This window comes from Tribolium castaneum, chromosome 7 (assembly GCF_031307605.1).
Source record: "Tribolium castaneum strain GA2 chromosome 7, icTriCast1.1, whole genome shotgun sequence".
NCBI lineage: Eukaryota > Metazoa > Arthropoda > Insecta > Coleoptera > Tenebrionidae > Tribolium > Tribolium castaneum.
The window spans coordinates 10018049-10045370 of record NC_087400.1 but is presented as its reverse complement, the minus strand read 5'-3'; the positions used below and the strand labels follow the sequence as shown (position 1 = coordinate 10045370).

Below are 27322 nucleotides of genomic sequence, written 5' to 3'. Positions count from 1 at the left end.
ACTCAAAATCGCATGAGATTACAAATGTCAAAATGTGCCATTCAAAAAGATGTTTAAGAATTTTATTGAAAAAAGAACACTTTTTGGCGCAGTCTGTATACACCAGACATATTTTAACCAATGAAAAAAAAAACATAAGTATAAATGAAAAACAAAAAAGTATAAGTAACAAAAAAGCTGAAATTTCTCTCTCGTTTGTTATTCAGTTCTGATAAAAATAAGTCAAAATCAATTTCCTGTATGCCTTTTTATTTCTCGACAGCCAAGTGTAATAATGATAATGCCGAATTTATATTCCGTGAAAAAAAGTGCTCTCATTAAAAACAGGCTAAAGACAAATGCCTTTTATACAATAAAACAAGAAAGAAAATGAAAAGCCTTTTGTGTCTAATTGTCAATATTATTCTTTATTATACAACATTTTTTATGTTAAATTTCATTTTTCTTATTATCAGAAAGATAGTATTTAAAACAGTAAACAAAAATGTGGGATGTCATTCAAAAAATAATTAAAATTTATTAAGAATAAACCAGAAACAAAAAAGTATAAGTAACCAACAAAGCTGGAATTTCTTTCTCGTTTGTTATTTAATTCTGATAAAAATTATGTCAAAATCAATTTCCGGTGAGTTTTAGTAATAATAATTGCCAAATTTATTTTTCGTAGAAAAAAGTGTTCTTATTAAAATCTTAAACGTTCCATGGCACTTTGCCGCATTGACTTAGCCCGAAAAATAAAAATGCATACATGTTTATGGTGCTTTTGAAATATTTAAGATTGTTGTTTATTAATTAATAAATAATACCTAACTTTGATGACAACAAAAAAATGCAGACAACGCGGATTCACAATTTTATAATACATAGGTAATTAGTATAAATTGTCCCGTTCATATTTTGCATTTTTAGATATACTACAGCGTGTCTCTCCTAAGATTTTCGAGTTTAATATCTCACTTATTTGTTAACAAATTGTTATGAAATTTAAATATGGTAAATATAAAAAAATATTTTTTACGCCCCTTTCAAATATGTCGATGAAAGTACAGTCACGATCAAAATAAATGACAAACCGCAGCCAAACATTATGTCGATATGTTACAGTTAATGTATATATTTGGGTACTCTATAAACCAGCTCGATATTTTGTAAGCTAACTGGACAGTTTGTAAACCAATCGGTTTGTTGAAATTTTCATCTAAAAGTTATTGCACATCGAACTCTGGATGTTTTAAATTAATGTTTTCACTATTTTAAAATACGCCTCCCATAGCAACGTGTTTTAAATTAAAATATTCCAACAAAAAAATTTTGAATTACACTTATGCAAAAGCGCTTAAAGTTCTCGGTTCGACAGCCCTCGAACTTTAAGCTTGTGTTTTCGCACTCGTATTATTAATAACTATAGTTGAATTCAGAATGGTCGATTTAGATTCTAAACAAAATCTTAAAACTTAGATTGTTATGGCATTTAGAAAGCACATATTTTAAGTTAAAAAATGTAATTTTAGAAAGTTTCTTTTATTTAAAATTAAGCCAAATTACCATTGAATCATTAATTTATTAAACACCGCAAAATAGATGGCCACACAAAAAATTAACCAAATCGCTTGGTTAATCCAAGGAAAAAAAATATTTTGTTGTTAAAAATTTGATCCAAATTTTGAAAGTATTCGAGCAGTCACCTTTTGAAACAGTTGCTAAGCAGCATTTTGCGCACCACTGAAAAAGCTGTCTTAAATGATTTCACATTTTAAAAAGACATGTAAAATTACGTTCTGAAGACTTGAGTTTTGCATTAATTAGATTTTAATCTCTACCTTCTAAAATATCTGCATTTTAAATTTCATAAAAATTCGTTGACGAATATTTGAGATATCAGACCCGGAAGTTTTAGGTGAGACACCCTGTATAAAAAAAAACGTAAGTTTGCATTGTAATAATTTGTAATCAATTTTTATAATCGTTTTTTTTGTAGAGCTTTTGAGCTTGTGGATCTTAAAAAAAAATGATATAATTTTTGCCGGCGCCAGACGCTATTAATTAGCCATATCCTGTGGCAATAGTTCAGACAAGAAGTTGCATATTTCGTAACTGTAGGTGAAGTCGGTCGTACTATGCAGCAGCGGCAGCAGGAAACGAACCAGAATCAGAACAAATACAAATAAATCTTTAATATTATCTCGGTATCCGCCTCGACTACAATAATGTTGCCTTTTGTCCTAAAATAAAAGTGTGATGTGAATGGAAAAAATGGGCGAGTTGTGTGCAATTGCACGAGCTTCTACTTTTATTTTCTTCATATGTACTTATACCAGTATATAGCCCTGAGGAATTTTAATGAAGCTAAAGTGCATCGTAATAAAACAACTAATGTATAGGTTAAAAATGATACCTGTTAAGTAGTAGAGAGTGGAGGGGCTTACGTAATTTTAACCGACAGATGCCTTAAACACTGGATATTTGAAATTACTTCCAGATCGTGGGTGTAAACGCTTGGGAGGAAATTATAGGAAGATAAGGTTAAGATTGATTAAAAATTGCAGACTGACCGATTTTTTATTTTAGTAAAAATTTTGCCATTGGTAATGCCACATAAGAATCTGAACAAATTATCATCAATGTCTGAAAATAAGGAAACATCTAAATTTCGAATTAAAAATTATACTAGAAAAAATAATTACTCTAGATGGTTTTTTATGATTAATCTTCCTTATTTGTTTTCAGTCTCTTCTCCGATTTAGTCCAGTTTGTTGTCTCAAGACATATTAGAAAAACCAGATGATAGGAGGTTAAATATAAACTTTCTTTATTTTTATACTTATATTAATGAGAATTTTTATTTTGACTATAGATTAAAAATAAAAAAACGCGTGTTGAAGATTTCTTAGAAATTCCATCTTCAAGGGGGTTAAATGTAAAAATCTTTCATTGAAGTAACGTATCGTTCCGGGTTTTTAGAACTTCCACTCCCATGTGGGTTAAATACAAAAATCCGACTTTTCTGAAGTTATAGTCATGAGAAATGGTATTTGGGCTTTATTTAAAAAATAAAAAAATATTTGTTTTTCGAATTTTTGGTTAAATGAGGTGTCAAAATTTTTATTACAAATGTGTTAGAATTTACGTTAGGGTTGTAATAAAAAATATTGTTTTTTAATTTTTCATAAGACGATATAAAAAAACATAGGGATTGCCATTTTAAATGAGCAAAATGAAAAGTTTTAAGTTTTAAAAAGTTTGGAAACAAATTGTAAACAACCTGTTCTAATTCAAATCAATCAAACTCACTTAATAAACACTTCAACACTTACGTAGTACTAAAGCCGTCAAAAAAGCACTGTTTCTATTTTTTAATGATTCTTAAAACTAAAGGTGTAAAATCGATTTTTTTTGTTTTTATTTTTTTTAACAGTAATCCCTGAACCGATCTAAAAAGGTACAATGAGCACAAAAAATAAATAATAGCACACCATTCAAAAAATTGATTATTACGGCGTTATACCTTACGGCGTTTTGAGCCTGTCTGTTTAATCAAAAATATTTTGCTAAAATGTGTCCTAGAGTATAAACAACATCTTCAAAATATCAAAACTCCTACTTTAATAATAACTGAACTACAGAAGACGGGAGCTGGGCTAGACCAGCATGTATAAGAAGTATAGATTATTTAACTTGATGGGTTACATTACTAATTCGAGCGTTTTACTCAAAAATAGAGTAAATTAAGTGATTACAGTAAACAAAAAATAAAATAACATTTTAAGAGAAGTTCTTGGTTTCAATCAAAACTACGATTTCGAAGTCCTAACAAACTTAGAGTATAGGAGACGGAGATGCGCAAGACCTGAAACAAAAATGAAATGAAAAATCATAAGTTTTTGTGTAATACTCACAGACACAGCCAGTGTATAATCTACATAAATCCCGGTCAAAACTATACTCTCGTTTTTGGTACAATTCATTATAAACATCAAAAGAATTTTCATATTATTAAGATTCCAAAAGTAAAACGGAGCTCCGACTAGGGTGAAAAAAATACTATTTGTCTAGAACAAAACGAAATTATGGAAGGTAACTAAACAATAAATGTTACAAACCACATTTATCACTTGTTGGCCATACCAACACATCAGTAAAGTCATGCTAAGGATAGCTCCAACATAAAAAAGTAATCGTATTTTTAAAATGATGGTCATGGTGTCCCCAAACTATTTTTTTTTTCATTTCATTTAAGTATTTCTAGTTACACACTTACATTTATGAAGAATAGGAAGCAACTAACGAAAAGAAGAATCACAAAAGGCAGAAAAAACGGAATTGCAGTGAGCGTAACATTCATAATCGAGTGGATTAATCTACAAATATTTTATTTAATGATATTGCTTCCATCAACTTGAGCAATCGACTTTTTCAAAGCAGTGTGGTGTTCAATACAAAGTTGCAACGACTTCCCGATTTCTTGTTGATATCGAGGGTCTTGTAAGTACTTCCAATTCAAGTCATCCATCTGATATACTTCAAACAAATATTCTTCAATGAGGGAGAATTGTAACTGTGTCTCTAAAATGGCGTAAACAAACGAGAAAACGATTCTAAAGTAAGAGTAACATAAAATTGGAAATAGTGTGAAGTAAATGTAGTTAGGAATGGATGACCATTGACCAAAGTATTCCTCAAAAATTTTTATGCAAAGGAAAAAGTCATCCTGCTTTCCAAAACACGGAAAATTGCTAAACACTGCAACGGAAAGAAGCAGCAAAATGCAGGATATACTAATATTTGTGGCTCGACATTTTCGCTCGAGCTTTATTCGAGCTTCTTTTCTTATCGTATCAAGAGACCAACAAGTCTTATCAATAAATGTGGCTATTCTGAGAAGTTTGGTTTCCGAAACCACAGAAAAAACTGGTATGATATTTAGCTCAAAAAAGTCATTAATTATTAGTATGACACTTGAAGACAACAATTTTGTATTACTTACAAATAGGGTACCTGTTGTCATTGGGGCGTATCTAATTAAAAGGTTTACATCGAAATTTTTGTACAGATAACGAGAGAATGAAATGCGAATATAGGAAGAAAAACTTGAGAAAATTTTGTCATTTCTTTGACATTAAGGAGAAATATAGTTTTCAACATGATAAAAGGGTCTGAAAATTGAGAGTTAGTTAATTGTTAATAATTTTATTAGACTTGTTACCCTTGAATTCGACCATAATGCTGTTGAAGAAGAAGAAGAAGAATTTATTAATTAAATAGGAAACCTAGTTACAATAGTTAAAAAAAATAAAAATTACATTAGTGGATAAAAGTCACACTTATTGCACATTTATCTTCACATAATCTTTGATTTTTGATTTAAATATAGATAGAGTACCTGCATTTCTAATATTGCTTGGTAACTTATTATATTCATTAATACCCTTAAAAAATAAAGATAACATTGTTTGTCGGTAATTTACACTTTGAACATTAATTTTGGAAGAATCCCTAGTCTGGTAATTGTGTACACTATTTCTGCAAATTAGATATTCACTGAAATACTCTGGTACTCCAAGCTTAATTATTTTATATACAAAAATCATGGTAGAATAATACAGTCGTTGCGTCACATCTTAAAATTATACGCATTCCTCTATTCTGAAGCTTTTGCAGTTGTACAACATGACAAGGCCGTAGCAGGTATATAAGTGTGGCACAATAATCAAAATGTGGTTGGACAATACAATTGTAAATTAAAATTCTTGTTTGCATTGACACATGCGTAGATATTCTTAAGAAAAAAAACAATTTCGTCCTAATTTTTTTACAAACATAATCGAGATGACTCTCAAAATCGAGCAAGCTATCTAGATAAAATCCTAAATACTTACATTTATTAACAAACTCTACAGTTATGTTATATATGCTTAAATTAATGTTGGCAAAATCAATTTGGTTGTATTTATATTTAGTTGTAAAAATTATAGCTTTAGTTTTGGACACGTTTACTTTAAGTTTATTTTTGTTAAAATATTTTTCAAGTATTTCGAGAGCCTTGTTCATTTTTTGAATACATTTATCAAGATCAGTGTCATAGCATGCTACCAATGTGTCATCGGCAAACAAATTAACAAAATCACAATCACAATAGTTTACAATGTCATTAAGATAAATTAAAAATAAAAGAGGGCCAAGAACGCTACCTTGTGGTACACCAAATTCACTAGACACTTCATCAGACAAAACGTTATTATATTTAACTTTTTGTTTCCTGTCTGTTAGAAAACTTTCAAACCATTTAATGACATTACCCCCAATACCATAGCACCGCAATTTAGTTAATAAAATATTTCTATCGATAGTTTCGAATGTTCTTTTAAGATCTAAAAAAACTGCTACTACATATCTACCACCGTCAATTTCTCTTTTTGGTTGAAAACCACCACTATTGTACAACTTACGCAAAATAGAATAGTCATTAAATAACGCTTAATGAATAAAATATTGGATTTCAAATGACGCGCATTATAACATAAATATTCAGAAGAACTGAATAATCTTGTTTTGGAATTTCTATGTAATTAACGAATTAAATATTATGTTTATAAAATTTATTTCTGTACAAGTTTTACCCCAGTGTATAGAAATACAATGAAATTATTTAATTTTTTTCATTAAACTAAATGGAAAAAGTGGCGCATGGGCGTTTTTTTTTCAAAATCGTGACCAACATGTTCATTTGTCTGGAAGATTCGAATCCCGGTCCTGGCAAAAAAATGTTTTTTTTTGTAAAATTTATTAAAAAAACACAAATTGAAATAGAAGAATAACGTAGTGGGCGATTACCTCTGCTGTTTTGTCAATAATATTTAAATTTACGCTAATTTTTATACTTCTAGGTCAGCTGTTCTCAAAACTTGGGACTTTAATTGCAAAATGTTTTTTTGGAAAAACTATGCATTTTTGATTTACTTAAATTTTGCTTAATCGATTTGTCTTGCCATTCTTTACCTAGCTTTAAATTTTTGCTAAACCATTCCCTAACACGCTGTATATGTACGTTGTGTTACCATTTGTTACATTAAAACTGTTAGTTTTCATTACTAAACTAAGACCAGACATAAACAAAAATCAAAATACTTTTCCTTCTATAATTGCAGCATAGAAAAATTGAACTTGTTAAGTTTTTGTAATTACAGTTTCAATGCATATTTTAAAACTTTTTTACCTATTCTAAATAATTGTAAACAACGATTTTTACATATAACCACTAAAAAGAGCAATTTTTTACCTAGAGATAACTTTATCAATATATCAAAACGTTTTCAATAAACCGTTTAATCGGATATTAATACAATTTTTGATTTTACAATTAAAGATTTTTTTCACCTTGCAAATTAACATTCCACCATTACAAAATGCAAAGTCAAATTGAAAAGTAAAAAATGAAAAGTTTTTTCATTTTTTTACGTTTTCGTTTTACCAATTCTCATCTTTGAAAAATAAAATGCATTCTTTTAATTGTCAGACGTTTTATAAAGCATAATAAGCATAGTGACTCAACAAATTATACACCCTCATGATGAAAAAATTTAAGCAAACAAGCCGCAAGAAACATTAATGAACAAGAAACAAATTTTGCTATTACTAGGCTAATAATTTTGAAAGTCGCTATGGAGACAAAAATAAAGTACAAATTTAAGTTATTCCTTAAGGTTGAACTGTACTGAATGAAAAAAATATTCGTAGTGCAAAAATTATGAAAAAAATACAGTAACCTTATGATGGCCTTAGCAACAACATATATAAATTTTGAAACAATTGATAGCGTCGTTTAAAAATAAAATTAAAGTTCTAAAACACTTCCATCTACATATTTTTAAAACGATTTATTAGGGGGTGGAAATTCTAAAATCCATAAAACACTTGTTTCTTACTTTTTCATCAAAAGCTCAAATTCAAATCCTCATACATACTCATATATGCTCGTAAGTTAAAAATGATAGATTTTTTATATTTAATTTTTTATATTTATATTTATATGAAACACGCGTTTTTATTTTTAGTCTATAGCCCAAATAAAAATTCTAATATATATAAGTTCAAAAATAAATAAAGTTTATATTACCCTTAGGGGTGGAATCGCCAAGACTTTTTAACATGCGTTTTTCATCTTCAAGCGAAATAGGTACCAATTTGCACGGATATAATTTTTAAAATTACGGATTTTCAAATAAAGTTTAACACCCCATTTAGAGGTTGATTTTTTCAAAAATTCTGAAACAAGTGTTTCTTCGTTTTCAACGTATGGCCTAAATACCAATTGTCATAAATACAACTTTAATATTTCTTTTAAAATTACGGATTTTTTTTCAAATTTTAACACCCCATTTCACCCATTTCGAAAAGCATTTTCGAAAAATCCCTTCTTAACGGAACTCTACACCCTCTAAGGAACGTATCTTCCAAATTTCATGATTCTAGGGTCAGTGGTTTAGGCTGTGCGTTGCCTATCGGTCAATCACGGTACTGTTTTATATACAGAGTTTTCCGACTATACCTCACATTAGAAGTATTAGTAGTTCTAATAATGACAGTCATCTGAAAATTTGTATACAACCGTAGTCTTTTTACATCCTGCTCAATGAAAGTATTTTCAAGATGGCGACACTTCCGATTATACCGAAAGTCGCTATCAACTTCCTTATTTTAAATGGAAAGCTATATTCTTTATTACGTTTTTGGATTACTAAAGATTTTTAAAGTAGTTCTCAAAAGTTTACGAAATATTTAGGGTTTTTAAATTTTTTTGAATTTGCATCTTCCTGTTCAAAAATCGGTGTCTGACATTTTTACAAATTGGAAATATTTTTTAGCTTCTAAATAAGAATAACAAACTCCAAATGTTTAAAGTTAAGTTTTCAGAACTTTAAACACCCATAACTCCATTCAGCATCGATCTACATTATATGTATATTATATGTACATATACATATGTACATTATATGTATATTATACATTATTATATATTCTCTATACTTATGTTTAAAAGTTTTCAAATTACAATAACTTTTTGTTGGAATTGAGAAATTCATTAGCCATAGGCCTTTTCTCATGGGTTGCTATGAAAACGAAAAAAAAATGTGGAAAATCAAAGTTTTTCAAACCAACATTCAGTGAATTTATTTTGTTTTCACAGGACGGACAACACAATTTTGAACAGAGTTTGTCGTCTGTTTAATCAGAAATGTTTTTATGGTAAACTATGCAAAAACAGCTGTGGTTAGTAAGAAATTTGAAACACATTTGAAAGTATTTGTACTTATAATTTGTAACATTGCAACCGAATTCAATTTTTCTTGACAATTATTTGACGTACAACCCCACAAGAATGTTAAATTGTTGTTAACTGGAAGCGTATTCTATTAGTATCCTTAAAAATTTAAGTCCAGTGTTGCCAACAGACTCAGTATTTCTGGATCAGTCTGTATCTCGAAAACTGCTAAACCTAGGAGTATGTAAAAATGATAAAAACCGCCTTAAATGTGCCGCTGTCTTGAAAATATTTTCATAGAGCAGAACTCAACGAATTATGACTGAGTACCAACTTTCAGGTAAATATTTATATTAGAACTTTCAATACTTCTAATGTCGGGATTAGGCGGAACAGTAACGCAGGATATCCCTTGGTGTCAGTTGGAAAAACTCCAGCATATCAACAGTTTAATACTTTTTAGCATTTTTTAACACACGTGGAAATATTCCACTTGAGTGGCTAAAAAATATTAACCAATCCTTTGTCATATGAGAGGCCTCATTTGTGCAGCTTTCATTCGCCATTTAAGAGACTTATCAGACGAATACTTCAGTTTCTTATTTGACTATTATTACACATAACTTCTATAAATTGGTGTAAAGCTTCCACAAATGATAATGTTTCGCTTTTTTATTTAACAAAGAAAGATGCCAGTTCAATTATTTTAAATAATTATGTCATAATGCGCGTCACTTAAAATCCAATATTTAATTCATTAAGCGTTATTTAATGACTGTTCTATTTTGCGTAAGTTGTACAATAGTGGTGGTTTTCAACCAACAGCATTATGGTCGAATTCAAGGGTAACAAGTCCAATTAAATTATTAACAATTAACTAACTCTCAATTTTCAGACCCTGTTATCATGTTGAAAACTATATTTCTCGTTAATGTCAAAGAAATGACAAAGTTTTCTCAAGTTTTTCTTGCAATATTCACATTTTATTCTCTCGTTCACTGTGTACAGATGTACTATCTGTACAAAAACTTCGATGTAAACCTTTTAATTAAATACGCCCCAGCAACAACAGCTACCCTATTTGTAAGTAATACAAAACTGTTGTCTTCAAGTGTCATACCAATAATTAATGACTTTTTTGAGCTGAATATCATGCCAATTTTTTCTGTGGTTTCGGAAACCAAACTTCTCAGAATAACCACATTTATTGATAAGACTTTTTGGCCTCTTGATTCGATAAGAAAAGAGGCTCGAATAAAGCTCGAGCGAAAATGTCGAGCCATAAATATCAGTATATATTGCATTTTGCTGCTTCTTTCCGTTGCAGTGTTTAGCAATTTTCCGTGTTTTGGAAGGCAGGATGACTTTTTCCTTTGCATAAAAATTTTTAAGGAATACTTTGGTCAATGGTCATCCATTCCTAACTACATTTACTTCACACTATTTCCGATTTTTTGTTACCCTTACTTTAGAATCGCTTTCTCGTTTGTTTACGCTATTTTAGAGACACAGTTACAATTCTCCCTCATTGAAGAATATTTGTTTGAAGTATATCAGATGGTTGACTTGAATTGGAAGTATTTACAAGACCCTCGATATCAGCAAGAAATCGGGAAGTCGTTGCAACTTTGTATTGAACACCACACTGCTTTGAAAAAGTCGATTGCTCAAGTTGGTGGAAGCGAATTAATTAAATAAATTATTTGTAGATTGATCCACTCGATTGTGAATATTACGCTCACTGGAATGCCGATTTTTCTGCTTTTTGGAATTGGTCTTTTCGTTAGTTGCTTCGTGTTTATCATAAATGTAAGTGTGTAACTAGAAATACTTAAGTAATTTGAAAAAAAATAGTTTGGAGATACCATGACCATGATTTTAAAATTAAAAACACCATTACTTTTGTATGTTGCAACTATGCTTAGCATGACTTTACTGATGTGCTGGAATGGCCAACAAGTGATTGACGTGGTTCGTACCAATTATTATTTGCATTACTTTCAGTGACTTCGTTTTGTTATAGACAAGTAGAATTTTTTATACTTTAGTTCGAGCTCCGTTTTACTTTTGGAATCTTTATAATATGAAAGTTCTTCTGATGTTTATAACAAATTGTACCAGAAACGAGAACATTGTTTTGGCCGGAATTTGTTTAGATTACACATTGTCTGTTTCTGTGAGTAGGCATATCATGAAAACTTGGGATTTGTTAATTTAATTTTTATTTCAGATCTTACGAATTTCCGTCTTTTATACTCTGGGTTTGTTAGAACTTCGAAATCATAGTTTCGATTGAAACAATCAACTTCTCTTATACTACAAGAATTATCTTAATTTTTGTTTGTTATAATCTATCAGTTTATCTATGAGTGAAAAGGTTTAAGAATGAAGAAATCATTCGAGTAGGTAAACAATACTTAGCGTCGTGTATATTTTTTTTTCTGTGGCCAGACATCAAGTTTAAGAGAAAAAGATATTGTTAATCTGTTAATCCTACAAATTTATATGTTGGAAGTTGGAATTTTGATTGAATAAAATAAATTTAACATATTTTGCCTACTCCTATGGTTAAGTGCTACTTTATCTACTCATTCAAGAGAGTTGATAAAGAATTAGTTTAACATCAGCTATTGTAATTTTATTTGCGAGCATTTTGCCGTCTTTTAGCACTCGTAATCAGTTAGAAAACAAATAGTTTAAAATAAAAGTAAACCTTCTCATTATGAATAGATCCAGTAAGCACAGTAATGTAAAAATAACGTAAAGAAAGAAACATTACTTATGTTGCAAAAACGTTGCTTGTAAGATGTAACGTTAAATCAACGCAAAAATGTCCATGAAAATAACGTTATTTGTAACGTGAAATATTAACGTTTTTTTTACCAAGAATTTAACCGATTTTGTGACAAAAGAATATGACATAAAATTATAGAAAATATAGAACCTGTAATCAACGTCAACAAGCAACGTTCTAAAAAGCGTGATTCTAGTCAAATAATTTTATTCTTTTATAAAATATGCAGTGAAACACTATTGGTAACTAAGCGCCACGTAAGCGAAATATGAATGGAATTAATTTACGTAATTGTTTTATACACTTTAAAAAAATCTAACTTTTTTTATTTATCGTGAAACCTTACCATGAAACGAGACATTATTTCTGGGTCTAATTTTATTTAAATAATAATCTTACACCCAAGATTCCAAATACAATTTTAAATAACTTGTTTTTCTCACAATTATTAAATATTTAAAAACACGTTACCTTTTAAATAAGACTTCAAATGTGGTATTGTATAATAACCAGCACTGCACTTTTTTATTTTCCTCAAAGTCGACATTATTTTTAAAAAGCTCTTTTTCACTGCTCTTTTCTGTTTTTTTTTTATCTTTTTTTTATACCAGTTGTATAACATGTTCATTATGACTGTCAAAAAAATGCAAGAAAATGCAATGAACCGATTAACATAAAAACGAGTTGAATAAAACATTTTATTTTTCGAAGACTCAACAAGGCTTAAAATTGCTTTAAATCTGTTAATGACAATTATTTTGACAGTATTTAATTACCCTTTAAAAAAATGTAAGAGTCGTGCAAAAAACGTCATAAGCATCACAAAGATTACCGATCTTAAACAATTATCTTTCATCGGTAAAATCTCCTTACTGGTCTTGATACTTAATATACTATTATTTTATTTTTTGCCTTATTATAAAAACCAAGTAAATGTAATGAAAAGTAGGATCAAGTTTAAATTTTTTCTCAATTTTCTTGCGGATTTGCGCCGTCCAAGGCATCGGTAAGTAATTTTTTCAACGCCTTGGACGTAGCAACCGGTAAACATAACCTGCTGTCTTAACAATTATATAGACATTATATGCCTAATTAATCTTAAAAAATGTAAGTATCGTGCAAAAAACGCCGTAAGCATCACAAACGTTAAAGATTACCAATTGTCCTAGGTCGGTAAAATCTCCTTACCGTTCTTGGTACTTAATATACTATTATTTTATTTTTGGCCTTGTTATTAAAACCAAGTAAATGTAATGAAAAGTAGGATCAAGTTTAAAATTTTCTCTCTATTTTCTTGTAGATTTTTTAGACTCGTTTCATGATTGATGATCGAGCTATTTCGAAGATTTACGTGATTGTAGATTAGATAAGCTCCTTTTATTGCACTTTCCTTTCTATTTAACTCTAGAGAACACAGTTGCAATATAGACAATTTTGTAAAAAAATAAAAATTTGCGCATCCACCAATTCGTTTCGCTCCAGCAAAGTCAGTAATGACTTTTGGTCCCTTAAACCGGTAAGTGTTTCAGTGTGGGCGAGAACAATGCACTTCATTCAACAAAACAGTAAAAGTTTTTCAACGGGACGATAACCACGTATTGTTTCACGTGGACCGTTAGTTTGCTTGTTTATGCAAACACCCTGTAAATAATTTTTCTCAAACAATCAGACATAAAAGCGCTACTAGAATGCCTCAAGTGTCAGCACTAAATTGGACTGCATTTCTTAAACTCATTATGCTTGCCATAAATTAGGTTTAATAACTGGCATTACCGATAAATTGCATTCTAGTGGCTCATAATGCCGTCATTTATTAAATTATTTTGTCTTAGAGTCGGGAAAAAATCCAGGAGTGACAGTGCGTTTAGATCAAATTGTCAGATTGTGGGGAAATCGGATGATCTTAATCCAGAGGAGAAAAGCAGATCGGTTTTAATTGAACGATAAACTGATTTTGATATTTTTGCAAACGCTTCACTCTCTCCGCCATTCTAATTAAGCCGAAAACAAATCGACTCAAGCGATTAAAATTCGGTTATCAATTTCTCCTTTGTTGCGGAGTTCGTGACCTGGCGTTTCACCTGCTGACAAGACCACAATTGATTATTGATTGATGGGAAAATTCGGAAACGCTCATCGGAAAAATGGAATTTCACTCGAAAGCGTGAAATTCCGTAATGGAACATTTCCTTTTGCAAACAAGCTAATAAATTGGACGTTATCTGCGCTACACCATTTTTGCCCATTTACAATTATGTCCGACCATCGCAGTGTATCAATATCAGGGAGATAAGCCTCAGAGCCGTAAAGATCGCTTGTACCATCTGGTCTCTTATCGTGTCTTACACAATGGCAAAGATGAAATTGGTAGGCGGCTGTTTTGATCTTCTAATCAGTCAATTTAATTTGAAACGTGACACACGCTTACAGTTCGCTATTTAATCTCATGAACAAGTTGAAGAATGCGAAAGATGGGAGAATTTGTGAGATTAGGCGAGCTTTCCGTTAATTTTGACGAGATAAGGCCTGGTTAAAATAAGAGGATTAGAGTGGTAATAGTGTCAAGTGTTTGTCAAGACCACTGTATGGATTAGGATCAATTAGCTTGACGGAAGTGGAATGAATACAAAATTTGATGCTCGTCTTGTTTTATGTACTTTGCAAAAAATATAAATGAAAATGTGCTGAATTAAATTGCATCAATTTGAATATTTCGGCAGATTTATGCGGTCGTAAAAAATAATAAGTTGTAAAATTCGAGTAATTTTGCCTAAACTTTCATTTTTAAATGAAATCAAAATTCGCATTTTTTGGCTGACGAAATTAAATTTTACGAATTTTAAAATTTAAGATATTGATATCTGCTTAAAATATCCGTAATATAGTCTTTAGTTTCTTAGTTTCCTAAAAGTATTAAAAGTAACCAATTTTTTTTCTTCTGTCTTGTACATTTACCATACCTGGGTTTTATAGTTTTTTAATTTGGCTAAAATTATTTAAAAAATCATTTAACAAAATTTCAATTCACTAATTATTTCAATTCTTGCAGACACTGTTTGTTGATAGAATAAACAATCTTGCACACTAAGTATTTAATTATAAATTGATTCATTTTTCCTTCAGAATCGCAATTTTACTGTCCACAGTTGTTTTTTTTTTATTTTAACTTTCCAGTAATGAGATTTCGTAAACTTGTTAAATAAATAAGAATGATAATAATAAAAAGCGCTTCCGAAAAAGTGCTTTAAATGAAATTTTCTTTTTACAAATAAGAAGTGAGTCAATATTAGGTTCGAGGGCTGTCGTTATGCAACGAGCGTATGCGAGTTGCATACCTAGACACTCGAGAACTTGTTGCTCAATTTTTTTTGTTAGAACATTTCAATTTAAAACATGTTGCTCTAGGAAGTGTGTTTTAAAATAGTGGAAGCATTAATTAAAACACGTTGCTATAGGAAGCGTGTTTTAAAATAGTGTTTATAATCTAGGATTCAGATATGAAGAAGAAAACTTAAAATGTTACCAACAAAAAAAGATATTATTTTATTTAAATAAATTTAAAAATATATAAATCTTCATTAACCGAAATTTTATGATTCCTAATGTTGAGCAAAAAATTCTTAAAATAATTATTGTAACTTGCACAATTACGTTTATTTGAATTTTTAATTTTTACTTATTTTTTGGAACTACCGACATTTTTGCACAAAAATACAGAATTCTGAAAAAATACGTAAACATAGAGAAAAGACGAAATTATTTTTGCAATGCTTTTATGCTTTTTTATATTGCTGTTAGTAGTTTTTAAAATATACACTGTTTGAGTCTACTAAAACTAGTTTTACTTTATCTCAAAAACTAATTATATAATGGCATAGAATTTACCGTTTGCTCTTAAATACAGTTTATTTTCCTCTAGGCCTGTAAATTTAAAAAAAAATTCTTATAATTAATGAATAAATAAATTAATTAATTATTACAATTAAGTAGGTGCAAAAAATTGTTCTTTCAAATATCATCTGAAAATAAGCGATGCTTAACTGTTGTTTTGTGGTAAAAAGTTGTGAAAAATGTCCCTAGTCCCAAAAAATAATTAAGTAAAGATTAAAAATTCAAGTTAACGTAATTTGGTGCTAGCAAAATTTTATTCAGAATTTTTTCTCGAAAATTAGATAAACATCATTGTTTTAGAATAATAGTAGAAATCATAAACTTTTGATTAATTTTTATATCTTTAGTTATATTGATATTAATATTTTGAATTATTAATTAATTTTAATTACAAGAAAAAGTAGAAAAATTCTGAAAAATTACATACTACATAGAGAATTTAGCACTCGGTATTAAGTATTTAGTAACAAAGGGTGTACTCGGTGCGACTAACATTTTGTGAATATAGTGAAAGATACATTTATTAGACTCGCTCTGTATAACTAATACGAAAAAATGTGCTTATATTGTTTTTATAATACTACACAGTCATTTAAAAAAAAATCCTTAATAAACAATAAGTCTATTTTATTTCATTAAATGCTACATTTTGACACTATATAATAAAATTTCTGACATCATTTGTTATTGAGCTGTGACGTCATTCTCAATTTTTTAAACGACAAGCGACATTTTGATTTTATTGTTTCAGATTATTGTACACATTTTTAACTTTACGACAAGTCTAAAAAAATAAAAAATAGACGAAAAAAATTTTTAAAAAGAAGAGAAAATAAAACTGTAAAAGTTATTGCTAGTATTTCCCAAAAAGCTTTGTCATTTCATTGTTACTTAATTTTAAATTGTTATTTTTGTTTTTTTATGTTTAGGTATCATATTGTGTTCATGTGAATTATACAAAAAAATATAAAAAACAATTACCGCTTTCAAAATAAGTCAAGAACAAAAAGATAAAGCAGCCCATTATAGTTAAACATAATTTTTTTGTAATGAATTTCATAATACAGTAAAACCTCTCAACAACGGGCACCCATGGAAAATTTTTAATTGTCCGTTGTGGAGAGATGTCCACTAATGGGAGGTGAGAAATTTTAATAGAGGTTCTAATACGTTCCTACAAAAATGTTGTAAAGAGGTGTCCGTTATTAGGAGATGTCCATTAAGGAAGGTTTCGCTGTATTTATTTTTTAATCTTTAATTTCATTTTATATTTCTTTTATCCTTATTTTATATGTATTCCAAAAAAAAGTGAACTATCTAAAACAGTAAACAAAAATGTACGTTTTGTCGGTTGTTATTTAAAAGAATTAAGACTGACGTCTCAGCTCAATAACAAGTGAGGTCATAAATATTACTATGTCAAAATATAGCATTTAAAAAACAAATTTTTTTTGAGAAATGAACAATAACAAAAATATAAATTTTGTGCGTTACTTTTGGTTGAGTCTGTTTTGTACCAACTTTTATTTTGAAGACGATGTGTTTCCAAAATGTTATCAATAAATTAGCATACTATACAGGATGATTCACATACCTTACGACTCTGCCAAACTTTAAAATGCAACCAGATATAAAATATTGCATTGCATTGATGGCCTTTATTTGACAATGACAATGAAATTGCATTGAAAAATGTCATACCTTCGGTCTTATTTTATTGAGTCTTGAAAATCTAATTTAAAAATCATTAGCTATTTTGTTGAGAAATTAAATTGAAGGCATGATAGTAACAAGTGTTGAAAAATAAAAAACCTAAATAAAATTGTCACTGGATATTTGTTTACTTCTCCGATTTATATCTTTTATGTCTGGTCCGTTCCTCGTGATTTCTTTTATTGTTACACACCAAACAATATAAAAATCTCGTCCACAGCAGGATGATTCACATACCTTACGACTCTGCCAAACTTTAAAATGCAACCAGATATAAAATATTGCATTGCATTGATGGCCTTTATTTGACAATGACAATGAAATTGCATTGAAAAATGTCATACCTTCGGTCTTATTTTATTGAGTCTTGAAAATCTAATTTAAAAATCATTAGCTATTTTGTTGAGAAATTAAATTGAAGGCATGATAGTAACAAGTGTTGAAAAATAAAAAACCTAAATAAAATTGTCACTGGATATTTGTTTACTTCTCCGATTTATATCTTTTATGTCTGGTCCGTTCCTCGTGATTTCTTTTATTGTTACACACCAAACAATATAAAAATCTCGTCCACAGCAGTTTTAAAACCCACATGCAGCCCCAAAATTGCCTTCAGTGCCCGTTTCACCCACATCCCAGCCTTCGCAGCCGTCAAAAAATCCCCCGTCTCACCAATTCCAAATAAACGACGGCGTTTATGAACCGTTTCCGGATACAAGCACGGCTACAAGCTGAAGCTAATTTATCTCAGCGGTGAGCTTTGTTCTACAAATGTCTTCGCGCTCAAAAATGAAAGATAAGTAATGCGATATCCGACCGTAAAAATCACTGAATGAAGAAAACTACAATGAGTAAATTTGTAACACTGACCTACTCCCTTGTTTTAATCTGGTATACGACCTTCGAAATGCCGGTCTATAAAAGCAATCGGAGAAGGTCGCGGTCGGAATGTGTAGTTTGCGTTCACTTAAATACAGAAAGGTCAATGTTTTGCGGAATGGATTAACGCATCCGAGGGAATTAATGCTTTAATAAGGCAATAATTAAAAGGTATCGGAGATCGGACGTCGTGCAAGCCAAACATGCACAACGGGATTTCTGCTTGTTTTGTTTTCTTGAATCTTCACTTTCTTTGAGGAGGCGGTCAACACTAAAAATAGCACGCGTTGGAGGAGGACTAAGGTGATAAATTTTTGACAAAAACCTGAAACCAATTCTCGATTCTTTAAACATTACCAATTTTAAAAACCAATTCTGGATATGGCATGTAGGTGCAACACCCTGTACATACCGTACACAAGGTCGCTAATAAGTATGGATACAGCCATTTTTATTAAAATGTATTCTTTTTTTTAATTAATAGTATTATTTTAACAATTATTATTAACTTTTATGTACTTACTTTTTAATCAAAGTTCAGGTGACAAAGAGGTAACATTAGGTAATGACAACATTTCTAATAAGGGCCGGTTTATAGAAAGCTCAATTAAAGTTAAATGCTCTATTAAAAGTTAACAACGCTAATAGACTAATCAAATTGGTTCAGTTTTGTCACGTGATCAGTTAGTCACGCATTTAATTTCGAATTAAACTAATGACGCTTCTATAAACCGATCTTTAGTTAACGGAATGCGTGATTAACAGATCACGTGACCAAATTAAACAAATTTAATTGATCCATTTGCGTCGTTAACTTTTAACAGCACAATTAACTTTAATGGAACTTAACAAATTAACAGATCGCGCAACCAAATTGAACAAATTTAATTCGCGTTAGTAACTATTAACAGCGCAATTAGCTTTAATTGAGCTTTCTATAAACCAGACCATAAGCTAACAAAATTTTGTTAGTTTGATAATTTTGTTTAATAAGATATGCATGCGTCCATCACAAAGCACAAAAAAATCCTTTTCAAAAAAAAAAAAATTAAATTTGACCCTTCTTGCCATTAAAAAAAATCAAACATATTCTAAGACAACAGAATTTAAATACTTTTGAATACTTTAAAAAGTTAAAAACGGAAATAGATCAATCAAATTGATTCAGTTTGGTCACGTGATCAGTTAATCACGCCATTAATTGAGGATTAACTTAATGACACTTCTATAAACCGATCCTTAAACATATTCTAAGATAATAGAATTTAAATACTTTAAGGACCGGTTTATAGAAGTGTCATTAAGTTAATCCTCAATTAACGGCGTGATTAACTGATCACGTGACCAAACTGAATCAATTTGATTGATCTATTTCCGTTGTTAACTTTTTACTGTTTAAAATTTGATGAAGCTTTCTGTAAACTGAACCTAAGGGTCGGTTTATAAAAGCGGTAAAATGCGATGTTGGCGTTTTTTATACTTTTGAAACAGTTAATTCATATACATTTCAATAAGTTTTGATGAATAGTTTTTATAACATTTAACTTATCTATACTTTGTAGCGACCCTGTGTATCGTATGTACAGTTTCACTTTCACTTAATTGCGATCTCCAGAATTAGTTTTTAAATTTGATATCGTATAAAAAATTGTATAATCCAAAAATTAAACTAAATTCAATTTTGATCTTTTCGTAAATATCGAATATAGGGTTAGTCTGCTGAAAGTATATCAAAACGAATCGCATAAAATTTTGCTATTAGCTTCTTTATTCTCTTTTCTGTGTATGTAAATTAAATAATAAAAATATTATGTCTCAGAAAAAATTTATGTCATTGACACTATTAGAAACAATACCTAAATTTTATTTCATTCAAAAAACGCTTGGAGAAAATTGTCGCTAGACCCAAAAACTAATTTATTCGTCTCATTTTGTAGCTCCCGTAATTGTAAAATGTCACATTCTAATTCGACCTTTTCCAAGTAAATTGTAACTTAATTTGAATTAGTAATTAATTAATTCTTATTGTTTAAGTAGATTTAGTAATCATTTACTTTGCAATAAACATTAGTTTTTTATTTCCTTTGAGTTATACAAATATTTATTAAAACAGTTTTAGAACAAAACATCATTTCTTTTTAGAATATTATTAAAAAAAATATTTAACAAAATATTAATTAATTAATTAAGAAATAAGAAATTGTAAAAAAAAATCTAAAGTTACATTAATTTTTGGAAAACAGTAAAAATATACTTTTAACAGACTCGCCCTGTATATTGTAGTTTGTAATTTGTTAAAAACATCCTAAAAAAATATGTTAATATATGCAATTTTAAGCATAAAGAATAAATTTAAATAAAAAATAAGTCGTAAAGAATTACATTACGGTAGATATGTAAAATTTCAGTCATAAAAGAAAATAAGGAAAAAATGGCTTTGTTGTATTCAATTCCTGTTTAAAAATACATAAAAAACAAATTTAAGTCAGGATTTTAATAACCTTACCCTAAAAAATTCCCACAACAAACTTTGGCAGTAGTTGACAAGTTGTTTGTAAATGTTCTATATTTTTTTCTGAAGTAATTCGTAATTCGAGTACTGAAAGAGTTCAAAAGCTTTTTGCAGATAGTTATATCTAATAAACAAGGCAAGGTCTGATATATTATTGATTAATATTGATGATATACACATTGTAACCTTAACAGATACTAAATATTGTAGCAACGTTTTCTTTGTACACCATAAAGTTTTACAACAAATAATGTTGTTTAAGATAAGCAACCCTCACAGTAAGATGTTTTGACAAGGGTGCAATAAAGCACACAATAAGCTTACCTGAATGATTAGCTTTAAAGGTACCGGCGGTTTGGGGTAATCGTAATAAAAATTTAATGGTGTACAAAGAAAACGTTGCTAGAATAGATACCTAAGTAGGTACCAGATAAAAATTTACATTTTAAAAGTCAAAATGTTAAAGACTGTAGGTGTAATAGTGCACAGTGCATTTAATTAAAAAATAAAATAAAAAACACAATGGCCTGTGTTTTTGAAATTATGTTGATAACATCAAAAATTCGTGTCATATAAACACTACAAGAAATACAATGTGATTGAATTTACGACATTAGTCCACATAATGTAGTGTACGATGCAGATATTTGTTTACTGTAAGAGAAAGATAGACAAAGAGAAAAGTATACTTGATAGACAAGAACAGAAAATAACAGACCAATCCAACAGTTGAATTTTTTCTTTCATTCCATTCATTTATTGTTTAATCTTTAATTTCCCGTCACTAGAGCTTAAGCTTAGGTTAAGTAATCAAAATTCCAATTAATTTGGGCAACTTGTATTAACTTTAAATCATCTTTTATTGTATAGAAAGCAAGTCCAAGTTATCTTTCTTTATTTTTTTTTTTTTTAGTTATCTTTATCCAAGTGATTAATAGCGTGTTTGAAGGCTCAGAACTTGAAGAATGACTTTTCGAAGCAATTGTCCAATCCCTGCACCTAACATATTTATCAGCGCCCCCTGTGGGCGTCACGTGTGGATTTTTCGCGTGGGTCCATCATTATTAATTTCATTAAGTGCCTACGCACTACTTTTACTGCAACTTTTCAGGAAGAAAATATAAATCTTCCCTCGATCAGTCCCACAACGATTTTTATCTTCATATTTTCAAGTCATAATATATTTTACGCAAATCCCCGCTAAGAATCGTAAAAATCACATAAATTTGGCCCCAAATGACACGTCATATAAATTAATGGTGGAAATTCAATTTAAACCGAAGGCAAAAAAATAAATGTAAGCTTATTACGTAGCTTAATTTTCTCGATCCCAAATAAATACAAAACTGTACACTTACTAAATAACGCGCGAAATTTATGGCCGCATTTAAGTCTAGACATCCGCTGTTGTGCCAATTTTGTTTCTTATTTCGTGAGTTGTAGGCCATTTGGCACCGCGTATATTTATGATAATGCGTTTTATGACCGCATGCATCTTCGGATATAACACTATAGAGCAGTGCTACGAGTAATGGATACGATTATATTGCCCAATATGTATCACAACCCAGATGGTAATACCCTGGGGAGAATGCGTTTTGGCACATGGTGCGGCTTTTTTGCACAAAGAGGCCGTTCAAACGTGCACAATTTGATTTGGTGCCGTAATCGCTTTATTCAGACAACGTCGGACTCCATCTGCCTCTTCATTTGCACTTTTTGACTTTTTGGTTCGAAAAATAAAAAACATCCGATTTCATTCACAAATTTATTATTATTCCAACCTTACAACTTTTTTTCTTGTACCATCTCAGAAGAGGCAGAAATTTGCACTTCCACTATTTGGGTCACTTCAGAGTGTCTTCTAACAAAAACAAAAATTAGGGAAATTTTGGTAATTTGAAGACTACCGTTTTTTAAGTTGTAGCAAGAAAGCAATTAAATAAGGGTGTCAAGTTGAAGTGCAATTGGAAAAAAAGGCTTAACAACTTCAAACATATTAATTGTGAGCTCAATTCAAACCTCGTTTCAAACTAATAATGAACAAAAAAAATAAGAAATAAAAGAAATAATTTTTTGGTGTTAGTAGGTATACAAGGTGTTCCATCTAAATCCGACATTAAAGGTAGTGGGAGTTCTATAAATGATAGTCATGTAAAAATTTGTGTACAATCATAATCTCTTAGGTCCAGCTCAATGAAAATATTTTCAAGATGGCAGCACGTCCGGTTATACCAGAAGTCGCTATCAACTTTCTTATTTAAAAAAAAAAATATATTTTTAATACGTTATTGAATTACTAGAGTTTTTTTAAAGTAGTTTTCGTAAGCTTTCCCTATACCTAAATTTAGCCGATTGCAAAATATTTGGCTTTAATTTTTTTTGTATTTGCATATTCTAGTTCAAAAATCGATAACTCTGCCATTTTTTAAAATTCAGAAATATTTTTCAGCTCATTTGAAAGAGAAAGCCCACATCTTTCCTTTGGTGTTTTCAAATCTCAAAAAAAATGAATAACAAACTATTTTTTTTAAGTTAAGTTTGCAGAACTCATAACCTCATAACTCACTTTTTTCAAATAAAATGCCAAAAGTTTTATTTAACTAAATGGTAGAGAATTTAATTCTACATCGATCTGTATTAACATTCTCTATACTAATGTTTAATAGTTTTCAAGATACAATAACCTTTTGTTGAGATTAAGAAATTCATTAGCCATAAAAAAATGTGAGAATTAAAGTTTTTTAAACCAACTGAATTCAATTAATTTATTTTGTTTTTAGGGGATAGATAACACAACTTTGAACTGAGTTTATCGTTTAAGTTTAATCAGAAATATTTTTATGACAAACTATGTAAAAATAGCTATGGTAAGAAATTTCCTACAACGTGAAAAAAACAACATTATTTGTAAATTATCACAGATAGGTATAGGGAATACTAATATAAATCGATACTATCCATTTAAAAACATTAAGTTATGGGTACTTGAGATTGTCCAAATTTAACCTTAAAATTTTTGGGTTTATTAATTTAATTTTCAATTTTGAACACATAAGTTTTTTTTTTAATTCTCCAAATATGATTTAGAAATCTCTAAAACTAAGAGAGTTGCCGATTTTTTAAGTGACAGGTGCAAATCCAAAAATTTTCAAAAAGCCTAAATATATCCAAAACGGTTAAACTTAGGTATAGGAAAAACTGATGAAAACTCCCTTAAAATAAATGAACTAATCCAAAAAACGCAGTAAAAAACCTTTTCATTTAAAATAAGAAAGTTAATAGCGACTTCCAGTATAACCGAAAGTGCTGTAATCTTGAAAATATTTTCATTAAGCTGAACTCAAGATTCAAAATTTAACGAGAATTAAAGTGGAGCTTTTATTTACAAATAAAGTTGAAATATCGACTGAAAACATTAAACCAAAAACCAATGGAATAAAAAATATCAAATACTTAGAACAGATTAAAAGCCCGTTGGATATAAATTAAAAACTTTAAAAAAACTTGGTTAAACTGATAAGCCATTCAAAATCTAGCGTACTCAAATAAAACTGAACCAAAAAACTTGAATAACCGAACAACTTCATAAATAAATAAAAAAAAAACAAATTCTGACAAAACCTCAATGATAAAAACGAAAAATTCGTAGATATCAGAATTCCAACTGAAACTTGGTGAGATATTAGGAGTTTAAAACGATACGACGAGTATTTTAAAAATAAATCCTAAGTATATTGAAAAACCAGAGCTCTTTAATAAAATTCTTTCAATATACTCGAAATTTTAACAAGTTTTGTTTTTAGCTTTGCTTCGTGCAATCTGCATTTTGTATAAGACCCAGAATTTAACAAGCGCGAAGTAAACATGAAATACCTAAAACACTAAAACCTAAATGAAACTTAAAACCTAAACAATTCAACGAAATAAATCAAATACAAATCATATTGAAAATGTAGTGAATTCGAACTTAAAACCCTACAAAATTTGCTTAAATCAAAAAACCTGAAATTTTAAAAACTCAAATAAACGTAAACCAAAAAACGTTAAAAATCTTCTCTAAAAATCGAAAACACACTACAAATTTCAAAAAAGCTAAAAACTAAAAATTCGTAACAATCATGACATTTAACGAAAAGTTTAAAGTCTAACATTAAATAAAAATAGAAAAATAAAAAACTTTAAAACTTAAAAAACTAGAACTGTATATTTTTTTTATTTTTCGAGTGATGGTCAAAACAATTTTTTTTATTTTGGTTAATAATACCAGTCATTACAGGCAAACGATTTTTAGATTTGTTGATTTTAAGATGAATGATTTCCTCAGTTTTTCAAAGATTTGTATATAGTTTTCATATTACAGATTTGTTGGTTTCAATTTTATATTTTCTCTCTTTTCAGTTTTATTATTAAAAACACATTTCATTTTAACAAACACACAACAAAGCTACTGTAATTTTATCTTTAACAGAACTCCACGTCATTTTAGAAAGAGCACTGCAAATAACAAATATAGGTATTTAAAACTCTGAAAAACTATAATAAACTCAAATCGAAAAAATTAAAACCATAAGCACAATTAAAAATTCCAGAAATTCACAAATAATAATTAGAATTATTTAGAAATAAATCTAGTGATTCTATAATTTCCAAATAGATTTAAGTAATTCTAAGCAATTTAAATCGAATTCTAAAAATGTGCACATCTTATTCCTATTGTAATAAAAATTCAATATATTTTTTGCAGATTTAAAATGCTTTATCGTTCTTAATAATGCAAATGTATATCTGACTGAAATTACTATCTTACTGCGCTTAAATATAATACCAGAAAGAGTTCAGTAGTTCTTTTTTCTATTTATTATTATCCTTTCATCTACATGTTCATTTTAGCTTAAACACTAAAACAAAATGAATAATTCAGAGGGTTTACAAAGAAAAAATATTTTGGTGGTTTGTATTTTCTTATCTTATTTATTAAGAAAAGTTAATGCTCTCTTTTTATTTGTTGATCCCACCTATTTGGGACAAAAAAACATTAGTAAACACTAACTTAAAAGAAACTGCTTCATATAATTAACAAATACTTGCATCATATGTGCGATAGAAATATTTCGCCAATTTTAAAGACCTCGCTTACTTAATTTATTAATCACGTACACGGAAACCGTGTAAGGTGAGCAGAGAGATGCTAAATATTAACATAATTATTGCCAACCACATAAATCACAAGTTCCAGGAATCCAAAAAGTGGTTTTGTCACGAACATACTCTACATGTTTCAATAAATACATAATAAATTTTAAGAGGTAATTTTATATTTAGAATTAACGGTAAATTTTTGACAGAAGATCGATAATGTTAAATAGCTGCATTTTTTGCGAGCCAATTATAAATTAGTTCTCGTTTTGACCCGATAAAAATCGGCAATCATTCATTACGTTTACAAAGGCAAAAATTAAGAATAGCAACTAATTTAAATAAGATAAGATTCAAAATCAATCAGGGCTTATCTTGACCGAATCAGAACTGGTTAAATGGTCCAAATTAAGATTGTTGCTAATACTGTTATTAAGATAGAGGCGTATAATTATCGCAAGTTTGACAAACAAGCTTTCGATTATACAGGGCGTTCTGTCTACATTCTTTCTACATTAGAAGTATAGATGGTCATCTGAAAATTTGTATGCAACTATAATCTCTTAGTTCCTGGTCAGTGAAAATATTTTCAAGATGGTGACACTTCCGGTTATACCGGAAGTCGCTATCAACTTACTTATTTTAAATGGAAATCTGTATTTTTTAATGCGTTTTTGGATTAATTGATTTATTTTAAGGTAGTTTTCATAAGCTCTCCCTATACCTAAATTTAACCGTTTACTAAATATTTAGGGTTTTTAATTTTCCTATAAATTGCTCCTTCCATTTAAAAAATCGGTAACTGTGCAATTTTTAAAAATCTGGAAATATTTTTTATTACTTTTGAAAGAAAAATCTTTTCCTTGGTGTTTTCAAATTTTTCAAAAAGAATAACAAACCTCAAATGATTAAAGTTAGGTTTTCAGAACTTTAAGCACCCTTAACTCTTTTTTTTTTAATGAAATGTTTTATTTTATTAAATCGTGGAGAATTTAATTCTGCATCGGTCTGTATTAGCATTTCCTATACTTATGTTTAATAGTTTTTAGGTTACAATAACTTTTTGTTGGGATTGAGAAATTCATTAGCAATAGGCATTTTTTCATAGGTTTCCATGAAAAAAATGTGAGAAATT

General features: G+C 29.2%; 1 protein-coding gene and 2 long non-coding RNA genes across 5 annotated transcripts in view; 1 reads left to right on the top strand and 2 right to left on the bottom strand.

The window, feature by feature from the left end:
• LOC660862 (ras-related and estrogen-regulated growth inhibitor) overlaps nucleotides 1-27322 on the bottom strand; it is a 161051-nt gene that overhangs the window by 80497 nt on the left and 53232 nt on the right. The window lies entirely within an intron of this gene.
• On the bottom strand, nucleotides 3262-5012 carry LOC107398721 (uncharacterized). The gene is made up of 5 exons (XR_010334816.1): nucleotides 4410-5012; nucleotides 4259-4358; nucleotides 4101-4211; nucleotides 3897-4049; nucleotides 3262-3847 (listed from the first exon to the last, which is right to left on the bottom strand). It is a non-coding gene; the product is annotated as an uncharacterized LOC107398721 (long non-coding RNA).
• Nucleotides 10164-11772, top strand: LOC107398723 (uncharacterized). The gene is made up of 5 exons (XR_001575515.2): nucleotides 10164-10917; nucleotides 10969-11068; nucleotides 11114-11230; nucleotides 11283-11435; nucleotides 11490-11772. It is a non-coding gene; the product is annotated as an uncharacterized LOC107398723 (long non-coding RNA).